Source organism: Jaculus jaculus, chromosome 2, assembly GCF_020740685.1.
Source record: "Jaculus jaculus isolate mJacJac1 chromosome 2, mJacJac1.mat.Y.cur, whole genome shotgun sequence".
Classification (NCBI taxonomy): Eukaryota; Metazoa; Chordata; class Mammalia; order Rodentia; family Dipodidae; genus Jaculus; species Jaculus jaculus.
This window is the reverse complement of record NC_059103.1, coordinates 137,836,930-137,852,865: the sequence shown is the minus strand read 5'-3', so window position 1 is coordinate 137,852,865 and position 15,936 is coordinate 137,836,930. Positions and strand designations below refer to the sequence as shown.

The following is a 15,936-nucleotide window of genomic DNA, read 5'->3' as shown; positions in this document are numbered from 1 at the left end:
AAGTCTGAGGCAGGAGGATGGTGAGTCTGAGGCCAACCAGAGATACATAGTAACAAGACCTGTCTCTAAGAAAAAGTAAAATGAAATACATTATTAAAAAGATTTATTAGGAAGCAAAGCAAGAAGCTTTCAGGCTCCCCTTCCATACCCTGGGGGTGAGCTACCTGGTGTTGCTGGCAGCTCTCTTTGGCAGCCATCCCATAGTCCTGGACTCTCCATTGGGTCTGCACTGCAGCCCACAGTTCATCCACATGGCTCCACTGAGTCTCCATGCAGCTAATCCAACAAGCCTGCTTCACATTGCCCATGGCCATTTACAAAATACAAAACCATGTTGCAAATTCAACAACCTTCTCTTTACTGCATTTCTTATGCTCCGTAGTACCAGGTGTAGTGCTAGATTGTTAATCCAGGGAGGAATAAATCTGACTTTGAAGAAAGGACACTCCTTCAGCATTCAAGCTTCTTCAAGAGTCTGCATTCTTCCTGTTGTCCCAATGCAGGTAGCTGGCCTGATCTCAATGGTTGCAATTTCTCAAACAATTGCAGCTGAATGGGCAGAAGTTTTAGCCCAACGATTTCATTTCTGTGCCCTATCTCTTTGCTCATACCAGTCAATTTCTATGCAATGCAACACCGTACAAGTTCTCAGGATATGGGCATAACAACAAGCCTCTCACACAAACTGCTTTGATCTCAGTCCAGGCAAAGCTCTTTCTTAACCTCATAAGCAAAACCTTACAGTCCATAGTTCTTACTGCCTTCAGGTCTTTCAACTCTGTCCATCAAGTCCATCAAGCTGTAGTTACAACATTGCAAGGTGACTCTTAGGCCAAGGTTTCAAATTCTTCCACATTCCTCTTGCAAATAAAATTCAAAAGGCCAAAAGCCACATAGTCAGGTTTCTAGCAGCAATGACCGCACTTTTTGATACCAACTTTACTGTTGCAGTCAGGTTTGTATTATTGGTAGAAATCATCTAAACAAGAACAGCTTGTGGGGGGGGGAAAGGGTTATTTTGGCTTACAGACTCGACAGGAAGCTCCATGGCTACAGGGGGAAATGATGGCATGAGCAGAGAGTAGATATCACCTCTTGGCCAACATAAGGTGGACAACAGCAACAGGAAAATGTGCAAACACTGGTAAGAGGAAACTGGCTATAATGCCCATAAGCCCACCCCAACAGTACACTGCCTGCAGGAGGCTTTAATTTCCAAATTGCTCTCAGCTGGGGACTGAGCATTCAGAACACCTAAGTTTATGGGGGCACCTGAGTCAAGCCACCACATCCAGCTTCTAGTTTTGTAATCATAGCTGTATACTCTTTCCCTTGTATTGAACTTAGAGTGTTGTGTAAGCCTCCCATCCCCTCAAAACCTGGATTCACTTCATACCTGCTATGGTTATGGGTAGGAGAGAAAAGGGAAACAGTAAAGAGGTACCATCTTGACAAGGAATAGAGGCCGAGTGGTGAGTCCATCCCTGAGTCTGGAGTGTGGGGAGAGGGATGCCACCAAGGTACACTACCAGAGGCCTTAGATGCAGGGCCAAAAATGTGGACTTGATCCTCCGCACAAAAGATGATATTAGAGACTTTTCAGTAGATGTCTGCTTTAAAAAAAAAAAAAAGTATCTGTAGCAACTGTAGAAGGAAACAGATAGATGAAGGGAGAGGCTAGACCCATGGCACATCAGTCAGCAGCAGAATTGAAGAGATCAGGGAGGGGATATTGATGGTGGAGGTTCAGGGAATAGGGTGAATTTCAAAGAACAGAAGGCCTCCCTGGGGGCCCTTGGGAACAAAGAACAAGAAAAAGCTGTAGAGTTGGCTATTCGACTTGTAGTACGGGGGACATTCTGTATGGATTCCAAAGCCCTTAAAAGAAAATATGAAAGAAGTAGGGATATCGTGGCGAAATTAATACACTGCATTTTAGATAAGCCAAAATTTTCTACTGTCACTTAAGATTAATTCTCCTTTTATGATTCCCTAGTTTCATGACATGTAGACACACATAGACATCCATATATGCAAATTTAAATCAAGATTCTATATATGAGAGAAAACATAGAGTCTTTCTGAGTCTGACTTATTTTGCTTTACAATTATTTCTAGTTCCATCAATTTTCCTGCAAATACCACAAGGCTATTAGGACAGATGACAGTAGGTCCAACTTGTCTTTGTCAAAATTCCTACAGGAGTCTGATGCTCTTAAAAGAGTAAGAAACCATGATATAATAGTTTCTGAATAGATGATACAAATGGGCATAGTAATGGTTATTTCACAGTTTACTTTTCTTTTTTAAAATTTATTTTTTTTATTTATTTGACAGAGAGAAAGAGGGACAGAGAGAGAGACAGAATGGGTGCACCAAGGCCTCCAGCCCCTAGAAATGAACTCCAGATGTGTGTGCCCCCTTGTGCATCTGGCTAACATGGGTCCTGGGGAATTGAACCTGGGTCCTTTGGCTGTGCAGGCAAATGCCTTAACTGCTAAGCCATTCCTCTAGCCCCAGGTTTACTTTTCAAAGCACATGCAATTTAGTATCTGATAAGTCCTCATGGCTGGCACTGAATGAGGAGTCAGTATGGCAAGAATAGACTTAGGCAAGTGCTATCTGATGCTGCTAGAGGGCACTGCACCTACAACATTGACCTGAAATCCCTGTGTAGTCTCTAGGTGGGCATTTAGAAAAGTATAGGTTATTTGTATCATGAGTACAGGTAGTTTTGTAACCCAGATTGCTAGAACAGTTGGGAGGAGGAGGAGTCTGTATATATAATAAACCTACATAAACTTGTATAACTGGAGAAATATTGACCTACTTCCCTATTGAAGGGTTATTAGTTCCTGGGCCTGCAACTTCTGTCTTCTCTTAGCATTCCCACCAAGTGCCAAAAGCCAAGAATACAAGGGACTTCCAGGATTCTATTCCAGTGGGTGGCCAGCATGAGCTGACTGGACAGTGCCCATGGTGTACTCCTCAAGTACTTTTTCATACCCCTCCTCCAAAAAAATCCATGACAAGTACCTACACACAAGACCTTCACTCTGTGCATGTGATGTTACTGACCACTTTACAGTCCAAGAGGGATGGGGAGATCTAGAAAGCCTCACCTCCAACTGGAAGCATGCTCTGGTGCCTTCTGATTTATGCAGGTGTCCCTACCCAGAAAAACTTCAAAATCTTTAACATTTGAGAGTCATTTGATCTGACCTATTCATCAGTGTGTTTTCATCAGCTGCATTGTATCCCATTGTGGCAGGACTCACATGGCAGGAAAGCCATTTGATTGGGAAAAGACTTTGATAAATGTGGTGGTTTGATTCAGGTGTCCCCCGTAAACTTAGGTGTTCTGAATTTGGGGTTACCAGGTGATGAAGATTTGGCAACCAACGCCTCCTGGAGGCAGTATATTATTGGGGGCTGGCTTATGGGTATTGTAGCCAGTTTCCCCTTGCCAGTGTTTGGCACACTCTCCTGTTCCTGTTGTCCTCCTGATGTTGGCCAGGAGGTGATGTCCACCTTCTGCTTATGCCATCATTTTCCTCTGCCATCATGGAGCTTCCCCTTGAGTCTATAAGCCAAAATAAACCTTTTTTCCCCATACACTGCTCTTGGTCAGGTGATTTCTGCCAGCAATGCAAACCTGACTGCAACAATAAACTTTCTTAAAACTGAAGGAAATACCTCAGGCCTTGTTCCACTGGGACTATACCATGCAGGGTAAGAGTAAGGCAGTTGAGATTCTCCAGGAAAAATCAAAGTTCCAAGAGCAGAAGAGGGACTTGGGAGAAGAAAAATATTATAAAAGCTTTGTTTGCCATGGATCTGGGTGTGGTTTTACAGATCTGCTATCCCACCACTCACTAGATAGAGACAGGAGTGTCAGGCATTCAAGGCCAATCTACTACAAAGCAAGTTTGAGACCAGCCTGTACTACATGTGATCCTGTCTCAAAAAAAAGAAAGTTGCTTGCCATAAAAATGCAACACAAATAATAGTACATTAAGATTATAGTGCCTGTATTCACTTCAAAACTCACTCATGGATTAGTTATTCATTCAATAATATGTTCCGGGATTCAGAGTTATGCTAATGAAAGTATACCTTCAGGAATGAATGTTCTTAGTCGTTTGAAAGTTTTAATCAGCTGAATCACACTTGGAAATCTTTAATCATTTTTAAGAGCTAATGGTCATCTTCCACCTGAAATAACTGTACTTGCCTTGGAGTGTGTTTCATCATTCTAATTCTTGCCTTTTTTATTGCTGCACCATTCTTGTCTCAGGCAGATGATGATCTGATTCTAAGATACAGAGACAGAGGTGAAATTGAAAGGGCAAACAATCCCCCTTTCCCATTCAGGATGTGCTAAATTTCATGATTGGATTTCCTTTGTTCCAGTTGACTACAAGCAAGAGTAAAAAAAGGACCATTTTATTGCTATCTTTTTAAAAAATCTTAACTAAATGAAGCTCAATTCCTACTGAGCCTAGAATAAGTTATTGTTTACTGAGAAAGAGAGCTTATATTCACCAACAAATACACATCTAAAGCATGTCACTTTAAATCCCTATATATGGCCCCCAAAACTTCCAGCTACCCCATGTTTTGTTCCTTACCAACGTCTCCCTTTCTCCACACATGACATTTAGAAAAGAGAAACAGAGAGAAGAGGAATCTTAAAAACAGATTTCACATGGCATTAGTACATTGAGTAGTTCCAGGTGAAACTATCAAATATGTTTTAAAGCACAATGGTTTTTCCAGTCTCCTGCCTGGCTTCCAGTATTTTTGCTTGGGTGAGAAAAAAGTCAATCATGTTTTCATTTAATCCCTTTTTGCTTTCCAGCTAACACTGTATAACAACCTCCTCTGGAACCTGGAACCCATTTTAAAAGCCCTCCATTTTTATTTCTCAAAGCATATTTCTCTAAGAATTTAGATGAGGACATACCTAAAAGAGGGCATGGTCTGTACAAAATTGAGTCCTTCATATTTTCAGTGAGTCTTTTTGATTTCTCTTCACCAGCTCTTCATTTTCATCTTCCCTACTCCACAGTGACATTGTTCCCTCAGCCTGTCTAGGGCTTCAGAGAAGCTAAGTGAACTTGGTTTTTGCTGATGTATTACCCTCAAGCCTTAGCAATGAGCTCTGAACTCTCTGATCAGCTAAATCACTTACTGCACTTCGGTTTGCTCTTCATCTTTATGCTTCATCACTCAATTTCATAAAGCAGGTATTTATCTTTTGAGGTCTTATTATTTTGAAGGTGGTTTTGTCCAACATTTTTCTTATAATAGGAAAGTCTATCATTTGAGAAGAGCATTAGTTCAGTCAGGACCCATTAAGAAAGAGTTAGTTATAAAATTTTCTTCTGTACTTACAACTCTACAAATAAGCCATAAGAATGCTGTTGTAATATTCTATCTAAGAAAAGGCAAATCCTGACTTAGGTGCAGATACACTAACCAAAGGAGTTATTGTAGGAGAAAGGAAACAAACTGTTGTAACAGGGAGACCATCCAACCTGAGATTTGCACATCACAAAAATCAGAATTTTTCTTTGATGAACTCCTGTTCATCAAAGATGAACTGCTGGATCAAGATGACTTAAGCAAACAGCAGATCAGAAAATCTTATCTCCAAAGATCATTTGGTGCTCAGAAGAGGCCTGTAGAGGAACTGATGCTGACTTGGGCTGTGAGGATGGAAAAAACTCAAGGGCCTTATGGAAGAAAAACATAAAAGTCTGGTTCAACTATGGTAGCAGGAATTTTGTCCAGATTGGCTAGTAGGAACACTAAGTTCAGCTCCTTGTGAGGAAAACATGGGAATCTGTAGGATCTGTGTCTAGAGCACCAGATCAGCAAAAGGGGAGACCATGAGTCTTATCTGAGCCAGATGGGAAATTGGTTCCTTTTTTTAAACTACCTCTTAAAGGCAATGGAGCTGCAGGGTTAATATAGCTTCCATTGCTTTTCAAAGTCACAGGCTTGGGACTGGAGAGATAGCTCATCAGTTAAGGCACTTGCCTGCAGAACCTAATGATCCAACTTTGAGACCCTAGTACCCACATGGAGGCAGATGCACAAAGTGGTACATGCGTCTGGAGTCCATTTATAGTGGTTAGAGGTCCTGGCACACCTATCCTCTCTGTTTTTCTTCTATCTTTCTCTGCTTACAACTAAGTAAATATTTTAAAAAGTCACAAAGATCAGTGAATTTCAACATTCAGGAAATCCTCTCTCCTCTTCTATCCCTGACCCAACAAAGCTCTGCATGAATGTCTCTCGCTTCTGCTTCCTTTCACCTTTGTAATGCCAGTTCCTGCTCATATTCAGCATTCTAATGTGCGACCTCTCACCATAGAAACAGCTTCCCAAAATATGCTAGAACATTGTGGGTCTTCTCTTTGTAGATTATTCACAGTGCATGTGATACCTGCTTAGCTCCTGAGGACAGAGCTATGTCTTACTCATCTTGTATCCTCAGCACTTCACTCAATGACAGATTCTGTGGGCTTTCCACAAACAGTGAATGAATGTGCAGTGGTTACCATAGCTGTGATATTTGAAAGTTACCCTGTTCTCACAGACAACAGGCAGGTAGAGCAATATCCAGATCTTTAGGATTGTTCACAGGAGGATGTTAGGGTTGCTTGATCATCTAGTCTCTTTTTGCCTTTTATATCCATTCACAGTTCATTTGGAAGAAAGTAGTATGGTGATTTTTACTTTATCTTCTTAGCTGCTTTAGAAAAAAAAAATGCTTTCAGCAAAGGGGTTGCAGTTTTTTATTTGAATTTATCTTGTCCATATATTATTTACCAACAGTGACCAATAAGTCAAAAGACTTTTTTCCAACTTTCAGGGAAGAGAGAAAAGTATGACTGAATTTGGGAAATATTTTTGTAGGGAAATGTAAACCTTCATATTTAAGTAAGTGCATCAAGTCTGGAATAATTATAGAGTTTAAGAATTACTTGTAAATCAATCAATTTAATCCCATTATTTATAATTAAGAAAGTAAGGCTCTGAGATGTGTCATTTCAAAGTTTAGATAGAATCAGGAAGTACTCATTTCTTTTATTTCCCTGCTTGAGAATATTTTCCACTAAATCAAAGATGAGTTTTGTTTGAATTCTTTGGATAATAGATAATTTTATTCTTGAGGCAACTTCTGAAAGATGAGATGCATAACAAAACCCAAAGTGGTTTTCATTAAGTATTAAATCCCAGAAAATATTCAGAATTTCAAATGTAAATGCATTATCATGCTATTGCTTAGAGCACCAACTGGAATACTTTTGAATACAGTAATCAAATATCATAAAAAGGTCTTTGCTGCTAAAGTCATCAAGAAAGGATAGAAGGAAATCTGTACTATGTGATAAGACAGGCCCAGGGGTTCTTATCTCCAAGTTGACTCCTTATACAGGTGAACTCTGATTATGTCCATACATTCCACTACAGAACAAGGCTAAAAATGCTCCTTTTATTGATTCCTGGGTATCAAATTCAAATAGCAAAACATAGTGGAATATCATGCCCTGCATCAAATAAGTTTCCTAGGTGGCAACTTAACCTTTAATGTAAGTGAGTAACTTTTCCTTAGCACTTACAAGTTTTGAAATGTTTACCTACAGGTCAAGAATTAAGCTGGATCCAGATCTTTCTATAAAAATGTAGAGGTATTTTGGTGCTACAGGAAGATGTAGAGTGCTTAAATCAGAAGTTGTTAACTTCTTAATTATTCCTCATAAATATGGAACAACACAGATCTACATCTACATTCTATAAACTCCAAATACATAGTTCCCATATCACCTCTAAGCCATGCTGGCCTGAGAATGCTGACCTGATAGCTGTTATGGTGTGACCTAAGTAGAATAACAATTATCTTTAAAAGGGGTAGAGATAGCCTGGCTACATGTTTATCTGTTGAATGTAAACCACTGCACAGAAGGCCAACATCAGGCAAGGATACTCTGGGTATAAGAAATAACAGAACAAAGCCTCTGTGATCATGAAAAACATTGACCAACATTAATACTTTACACCAGAAAAATGACAAAACATACTCCTTTTCTGATTAGTAGAACTGAATGCTGCCTCTCTGGCAATTAGAGTTTTAGGCCTACTTTGCTTTTCACAATTGCTGGATGAAATTAAAATATTCAATGATAAACTTATTCCCCTTCCCCCCCAAGATTTCAGTAACGAGAAAACCTCAATTTCCTGAAACTGTGCACAAGATCATCAAAGGCAAGTCTAAATCCCATGGCACACTGTATTAGTTACCTTTGTATTGCTGTGACCAAACAGCTAGCAAAAGTAACTTAAGAAAGAAAAGGGTTTAATTCATCCTACAGTTCCAGAAGAACACATTCCCATCATGATAAGGAAGAAATGTGGGCAGGAGCAAGGAGCCAGCTTGTCACATTGCAGTCAGGAAACAGAGGCAGAAGGAAAACAGAAAGTAGGGTCAAGCTATATCACCTCAAGGATGATCCCCCAAGAGCCCATTTCCTCCAACACTCTACTGACTTAGTTTCACAACCTTCCCAAACAGCGCCACCACCTAGGGAGCAAGTGTTAAACACTTCCCCTATGGGGACATTTTACATCCATAACACAACATACACCTCCAAGACTGCCCATCAGTCCCTATATTGAATTGTTCTTATTGCAACAAACCAGTAAGCCAGACTTTTTAAAAAATCTCATCCAAAAGTTCTTCTCAAATTACTGAATATAAAAATTAATAGTTCAGGAAAATGCTAAGACTTCTTTTATTTTCCTACATTTGTGCCTGGTTTTGACAAATGAAATGTCTAACCCAATTGTGAAGGTTAGCACTTAGTGAAAAGAATTAGGGGCCTGGAGAGTAAGCTTTAGTGGTGAAAGAACTTGCCTGTGAAGCCTAAAGACCCAGCTTTGCTTCCCCAGTACTCATGTAAGCCAGCTACACTGGTGATGCATGCATCTGGAGTTTGTTTGCAGTGGCTAAAAGCCCTGGCAGACCCATTCTCTGTATCTGCTTCTTCCTCTCTCCTTCTCTCTCTCAAATAAATAAATTAATTAAATATATTTTTTTAAAAAATTAAAAGAAAAAACTTGAGCACCAAAAGAAGGAAAAGTAAAAGCAAACCTTACCAGACCTTCCCATCTTTATCTAATCTAATTTTTATTCCAATACTGGTCCCTGCTATGGATTAAGTATGTCCCTGCAAAGCTCAATTTAATTTCTCAAAAATGATGATGATGGAGAGTGAGACCTAGTGAGCAGTGGTTAGATAATAGGAGAGGCCCTCGCTAATGGTGAATGTCTTTCTAGTTAATGGGGAACTGGATAATTCTTGGCATGGTGAGTAAGCTCTCACAGGACTAGATTACCTATTTCAATGAGAAGTTTTTCTGCCAGGCTGTCCCTTGTACTGTGCTTATCTGTACACACCTACTTGCCCATCTGCTTTCTGCCATGAGAAGAGATCACTGTGGTCCTACGTGTTTTTTTTTTTTTTATTCCAAGCCTCTAGAGCTATTAGCTATGTATTTATAAATTACCTAGTTTCAGGTATTCTGTTATCACAATAGAAAAATTTAATGGCTAACTACTTGTTAGTTAATTTTTTGTTTTTCTTGAGTGACAAAGCAAAGCTAAATATAGAGGACTTAAGTTGCCTGATCTAGAGGAAGGGTGGCACTGGAATTACTGAGGCTGTTCTTCAGGAGCCCCAGAACTTCAGCAACTTTCCACATGTTTCTTTCTCACAGAATATCATAATCTCTGACCAAGTTACCCTTCTAGCAGCCCACAATATTTTAAATGTCATAAGAAATAGAATAAAGGCTAAGGCAGTGAAAAAGTAACCATTTCTTTGATTATATGACTGAAGTGACAGTCATTAGAAAAGGATATAGTGATTGTAACCTAAGAAGCAGAATATTCTATGATTATGCATAAATATTAAAAACATCAAAATTAAGGATTAATGATTTGAGAAATGAGATTAGTGATAAAATGTGAATGAAACATTTTTGTCAATATCTTGGTAAGAGAAGCTAGAATTAGGAATTTTGAAATGCTCTAGAAAAATCTTGGGAAAAGAATATATTTTGAGTAAAAAGAGAAGAAATGAATTGTTCCATTTAAAAATACTTAGGGGGCTGGAGAGATTGCTTAGTGGTCAAGGCACTTGCCTACAAAGCCTAAGGACCCAAGTTTGATTGCCCAGTACCAATCAATGTAAGCCAGATGCACAAGGTGGCCCATGCATCTGATGTTCATTTTCAGTGGCTACAGGCCCTGTCATGCCCATTCTCATTCATTCCCTCTCCCTCTCTCTCTCTCTTTCTCTCTCTCTCTCATAAATAAATATTTTAAAAATATTTATTGAATGCCTATTAAGCACCAGACATGGCTCTAAACACTGGGAAGATAAGGATGAGGGGGGAAATCCAAGTCTTTGTTCCTTTGGGCAAAACAATGTTAATATGGTAAATATATAAATGAGCTGAATGCTGGCCTACAAAAAGAAACATGCTGTGTCTCACCAGAACCTGTGGGTGTGACCTAATTTGGGAAAACGATCAGTTCAGGTGTATTTATGTTCAGATCTCAAGATGAGATCATCCTACATTACCCAGCTAGATTCTATATTCAAAGACAAATATTCCTAGAAGAAGAAAAGATACAAGTGAGAAGGTCAGGTAGAAACAGAGGCAGAGATTGGGGTACCATAGCCACATGCCAAGGAAGGCCCAGAGTCACCAGACTCTGGAAGAGACCAACAAAGATTCTCCATGGAGTCTTCAGAGGAACATGGTCTTGCCAACACTATAATTTTGGACTTTGAACCCAAAGAACAAATTTCTGTTATTTTAAACTACCCAGTGTTTGCAACTTATTAATACAGCCCTGGAAGCTAATACAGAAACCATGCAAATGAGATCCAATTAAAAGTTGTAGACTGTGGAAGAAACAGAATTCTACAAAAGCAGATAACAAAGATGCTTGACCTAAACTTGGCAGTCAAAGAAGTCTTCAAAGATAATAGAGATCCTAAAAGAAGACTGAAGAAAACTAAATGGGTCCACACCAAAAAGGCAATTTAGAGTAAATAAAAAAGGTGCTTTCTAATGCAGTACAATCTTGTGTGTTCTCATGTTGAATTAATATTATGTAAATTAAATCAAGTACTAATCAACCACCAAGTTGGTATCAGCTTTCTTTCTTAGGACACTTTTTTTTGTGAAACATGAGTTCCCTGAATAATACTTTTCCAGACCAACACAAAATAAAACTACATATAGAGCAAGATGGTTGTCTTCCATGCCTGAGTGTTATTTCAGGCATCTAGAGGCGAGGTCATCTATTATAAATTGAAAGGAAACCACAGATATCATCCTCTACATACACAAAACATCCTGAGCTGCAGGAAGACAGACAGACCTCAGTGACTCCTGGACCACATGTGCAATCATCCCTGGGCCTGGAAGGTAGAAGAGGTGATTCTCAGAAATAAGATCTGACCAAGAAGTAATGCAGCAAAAAAAGAGCCAGGAAGAGAGCTGGAGAGATTGCTTAGTGGTTAAGGTGCTTGCGTGCAAAACCCAATAACCCAAGTTCAATTACCCAGTACTCACATAAGGCCAGATGCACAAAGTAGTGCATGCATCAAGAGGTCATTCACAGTGGCTAGAGGCCCTGCATGCAGTTATATGTCCATATACTTTCTTTCTCTCTCTCTCTGTCTCTCTCTGTCTCTCTCTCTCTTTGCAAATAATAAAATAAATAAATTTTAAAAAGAGCCAGGAGGTTAGTGGTAGGCTGAATTGTAATTTTCTTATTTCAAATAAATTATACTTGAATTTTGAATCATTTGTCATTTGTTGAATGTTCCAGGGCACCAGGTATATAGCATGTTATATACAATGATTCATCTAAGCCTAAAAATACTATGACTAATATCCTATTCATAATTCCCATTTTATAAATGAAGAAACTAAAGCTATAAAGCTAAAATAAATTGTCCAAAGTCTCCCAAGTTGTAAGTGACACAAGTGGAGTTCTAACTCAGGTGGCTAGTACTAGAATTTATCCTTAAAATCACTGCATTTTCTGTACTAGCTTTAGTTTCCATTATATCAACAAAATGAGTAGTTACATTATTAAATATTGTTCAACAAGGAAGATGCCACTAGTCAGTTTGATTTTACCCCTGAGGGGAGTGAGGACCAGAGAGGTTAGGAAACTTGACCAAAATCTTGGAACTTGAATTTGCTCCTATGGAGTCAAACTCCAGAGCTAGGGAAATTAACCACCACTCTATTGACTTCACATGCAGCTTCCTGCTTTGTTCATAGTCTCAGGTTATTTATTGCTACTCACCCTAATGCCCTATGTCTGCATTTGAATCTCCCTGAATAAAGAAACATTTTCACCATATTCATCATCTTAAATAGAAACACAAAGTGGAACTTGTTCTTCACTACATCCAGCCTTTCTTTTTATGTTTTTCAAATAGCAATGATAACAAATTACTGTTGTTTATTTTATTTAAATCTTATTAGCATGAATTAATGGTACATCTTAATGGGATTTGGTGTGCAAGCATTACTCTCCCATCAATTCTTTATGTGTGAAGCCTTTGAGGCTCCCTCTTCTAGATCCTTATAAAGTATAGCTTAGGTTCCTAAGAGTGGTAGTGATCCCACTATACCATAAAAGATGAACTTATTACTTCTGGCTATACTGGTACCTATTATCCAACCTTCCTTTATCTGCTTTCCTCATTACCACCCTTTCCAATCTCTATAATCAGGTTCACTTTATTTATTTATTTATTTATTTATTTATTTATTTATTCACTTTATTTAGGTATTTGAGAGAGAGAAAGAGGCAGAGAGAGAGAGTGAGAGAGAGAGAATGGATATGCCAGGGCCTCCAGCCACTGCAAATGAACTCCAGACACATGTGCCCCTTGTGCATCTGGCTTATGTGGGTCCTGGAGAATTGAACCAGGAACCTTTGGTTTTGCAGGCAAACTGCTAAGCCATCTCTCTAGCCCCACTTTTTAATTTCCACATATGGTTAACTTTGCCACAAAGGACAGGATTTCATTCTTCATTGTGCCTGAAAAACATTCCATTGTGATGTATGCCATGTTCTATTCGTTTGTTGAGGAGAACCAGTGATCGCTGCTATGAGTAGAGCTGCAGTGAATGTGCAGATACAGGCAGCTCTTTGGTATGCTGGTTCATTTCCACTGGATAGAAACTACTTCTTGGCTATTTGGTTTCTCCTTTAGCAAAGTGCCTACATAGAGAATAAAAGGTCACCCTAGGGCTACATAAGATCCTGTCTCAAAAAAAAAAAAATACACATTCAAAGAAACTGGAAAATCTAGAGAAAAAATGGATACAACTCTATCTACATATGACTGACCAACTTTAAATCAAGAATATATGAACAACTTAAGCATATTTATAACAAGTAATGAGATTGAAAGAGTAATAAGGTGTCTACCTACAAAGAAAAGCCAGGACCACCTGGAGTTACTGCCAAACACCACGAAACGTTTAGGATGAAGCTAACACAAGTGTTCTTCAAACTGTTCCATAGAAAGGGAAGGAACAAAACTGGGCGTGGTGGTATATACCTTTAATCTCAGCACTTGGGAGGCAGAGGTAGGAGGATTGCCAAGAGTTCGAGGCCACCTTGAGACTACATAGTGAATTGCAGGTAAGCCTGAGCTAGAGTGAGACCCTGCCTTGAAAAAAAAAAAGAAAAAAAGAAAAGGAAGGAACATGCTGAAACTCTTAAGAACTTGCTATGCTGATACCAAAACTGGATAAAATCACAACAACAGCCAATTTGGATTAACACATAAATTCTCAATAAAACATTGCAAATAAAATTCAAAAAGACATAAAGAAGGTCATAAGACATGACTACACTGGTTTCATCCCAGGCATTCAAGGTTGGATGAACATACACAAATCAAAAAATCTAATATAGCACAGCAACAGACTTAAGGACAGAAATCACAGGATCATCCCAATAGATGCAGAAAGGGTCTTTAACAAAATTCATTATTTCCTAACAGTAAAGCCCTTAATAAAACTAGGAGTGGAAGGAATATATCTCAAGATAGTTATGGCTGTATGTGACAGCCTCTCAAGTGCTAGGATGACCACCATGCCTAGTGGTAATGCTAGTTCTCTAAGTGTTATCCTTCTCCCACAGAGTATGTTATTTCCATGGGACTTTCCTATACAGAAGCTATTTTACTGTCAAGTGACGATTTTATTTTAGCATATACCTCAGAAACATGTCCAGAGTGGTGATTCATATTATTTTGTATACTGTGGCTATGGACCTCTTCAAAATGATGTATTTTTCCTAACGACAGTAATCTATTACCCTTAGCATGAAAATTCTGTCCCTGTCATAGGTTTAGTGTCATGGCAAGTATACAAGGATTACAAAATCTAATGTGCGAAGGTAGTTGTGAGTTACCAATGTGCTTCTCACAAAGGCAAGAAATCAGTCATTTCTCACTCAAAAATGGACAAGAAAAAAAATGAAATTATACTGCAATATAAAGCATTAAGAAAAGTGCCCAGTAGTCTTGTTAAATGTGGATATGAGTTAAAGTGGAATATTGTCTACTCTCCTCCCTTTGGAGTCCTAAAAGATTGGTTTAAACTTATCTCTTGGAGGTAGTGTGCTGCAGATCTAGCTGTATCCTTGCCCGAGGGCTGACAGATGGATTAAATGACCTCTCAGCATCCCTCCCAGACCCACAGTTCTGCTTTGCTCTGATCCTGGATCATGACTGAGCCAGATTTACCCTTGCAAGGTAGTGAAAGAGTCAGCTGCTTGAAAGAAAATAGATAGATTCTTTGTCCTCAAAATGAAATCCTGCCTATTCTGTTCAGTTATACTTGTAGAAGTTTATTTCCTTAAATCACAAGTATTCTTGGCCTTCTATAATTCCTTAACAAAATGCATACATTTGATAAGTCAAGATAAAATAATGAAGCCTCATCAGATATGGGCTTAACAAACATCAGGTCCCTGCAGCAGGACAAAGAACCGAGATGAGGCAAGGAGACTCACAGCAGGCAGGGGAAGATGGAGACAGTACTATAAGTTGTGCCTAATTGCAAGGATGGCTCTAAGCGCCTGCAAAAGATAAGGATCTCCTCCCACAATATGTTGCTTTTTTGATGAATCCAGAGTTCTCACCGGGTGCAACCACTGGTCAAAGGACTGATTCACCCAGTAAGGAAAACAGATGTGGCTCCCAATTCCTACAAAATACTTGACATGTACTGAACATGTAGCAATTACCACCTGGGGAGAGACCTACACTCAGTACAACAAATATACATGAGTAACCAGCCTGGGAGGTCAACAGAAGCACAATCCCTTGCTCTCTGGAAGGTTACACTCTGGAGAAAGCTGTGTGATGAAAGAAGCACAAAGGGCTCTGGGAGCTGTGATCAGTTGGCCCGCCCTATCTGCTAAGGCCTTCTAGAAAAGGGAGGAGTCTATGCAGATGTGAAAACTGAGTAAGAGCTGGAGAAGGGTATGGGTTAAGAAAAAAAGGGCACCTGGAGAATATTACACTTGGTAGCTTGCCTAACATGTGTGGGACAGTAGTTTCAATTCTCCACATTGTAAAGAGCAAAAGGTTAGCAAATACTGTGAAGCCACCACAATTTCCCTATGCAGCAGGATGAAGAAAGTTTACATCTTTTTATAGTTATTCAAATGTTTATAGAATAAATAATTTTTAAAATAATATTAAATTTATAATTTTAACTTTCAAGTTACCTTGCAAGTTTACTTTGTTGATCTTCAACTACTATTTGTAAACTAAAATCAGATTCTATATGAGAATGATAAAATTT

At 39.0% G+C, this 15,936-nt stretch overlaps 1 protein-coding gene across 3 annotated transcripts in view; it reads left to right on the top strand.

Moving 5' to 3' along the window:
* Cpa6 (carboxypeptidase A6) overlaps positions 1-15,936 on the top strand; it is a 342,345-nt gene that overhangs the window by 205,415 nt on the left and 120,994 nt on the right. The gene's annotated exons all lie outside the window — the stretch shown is intronic.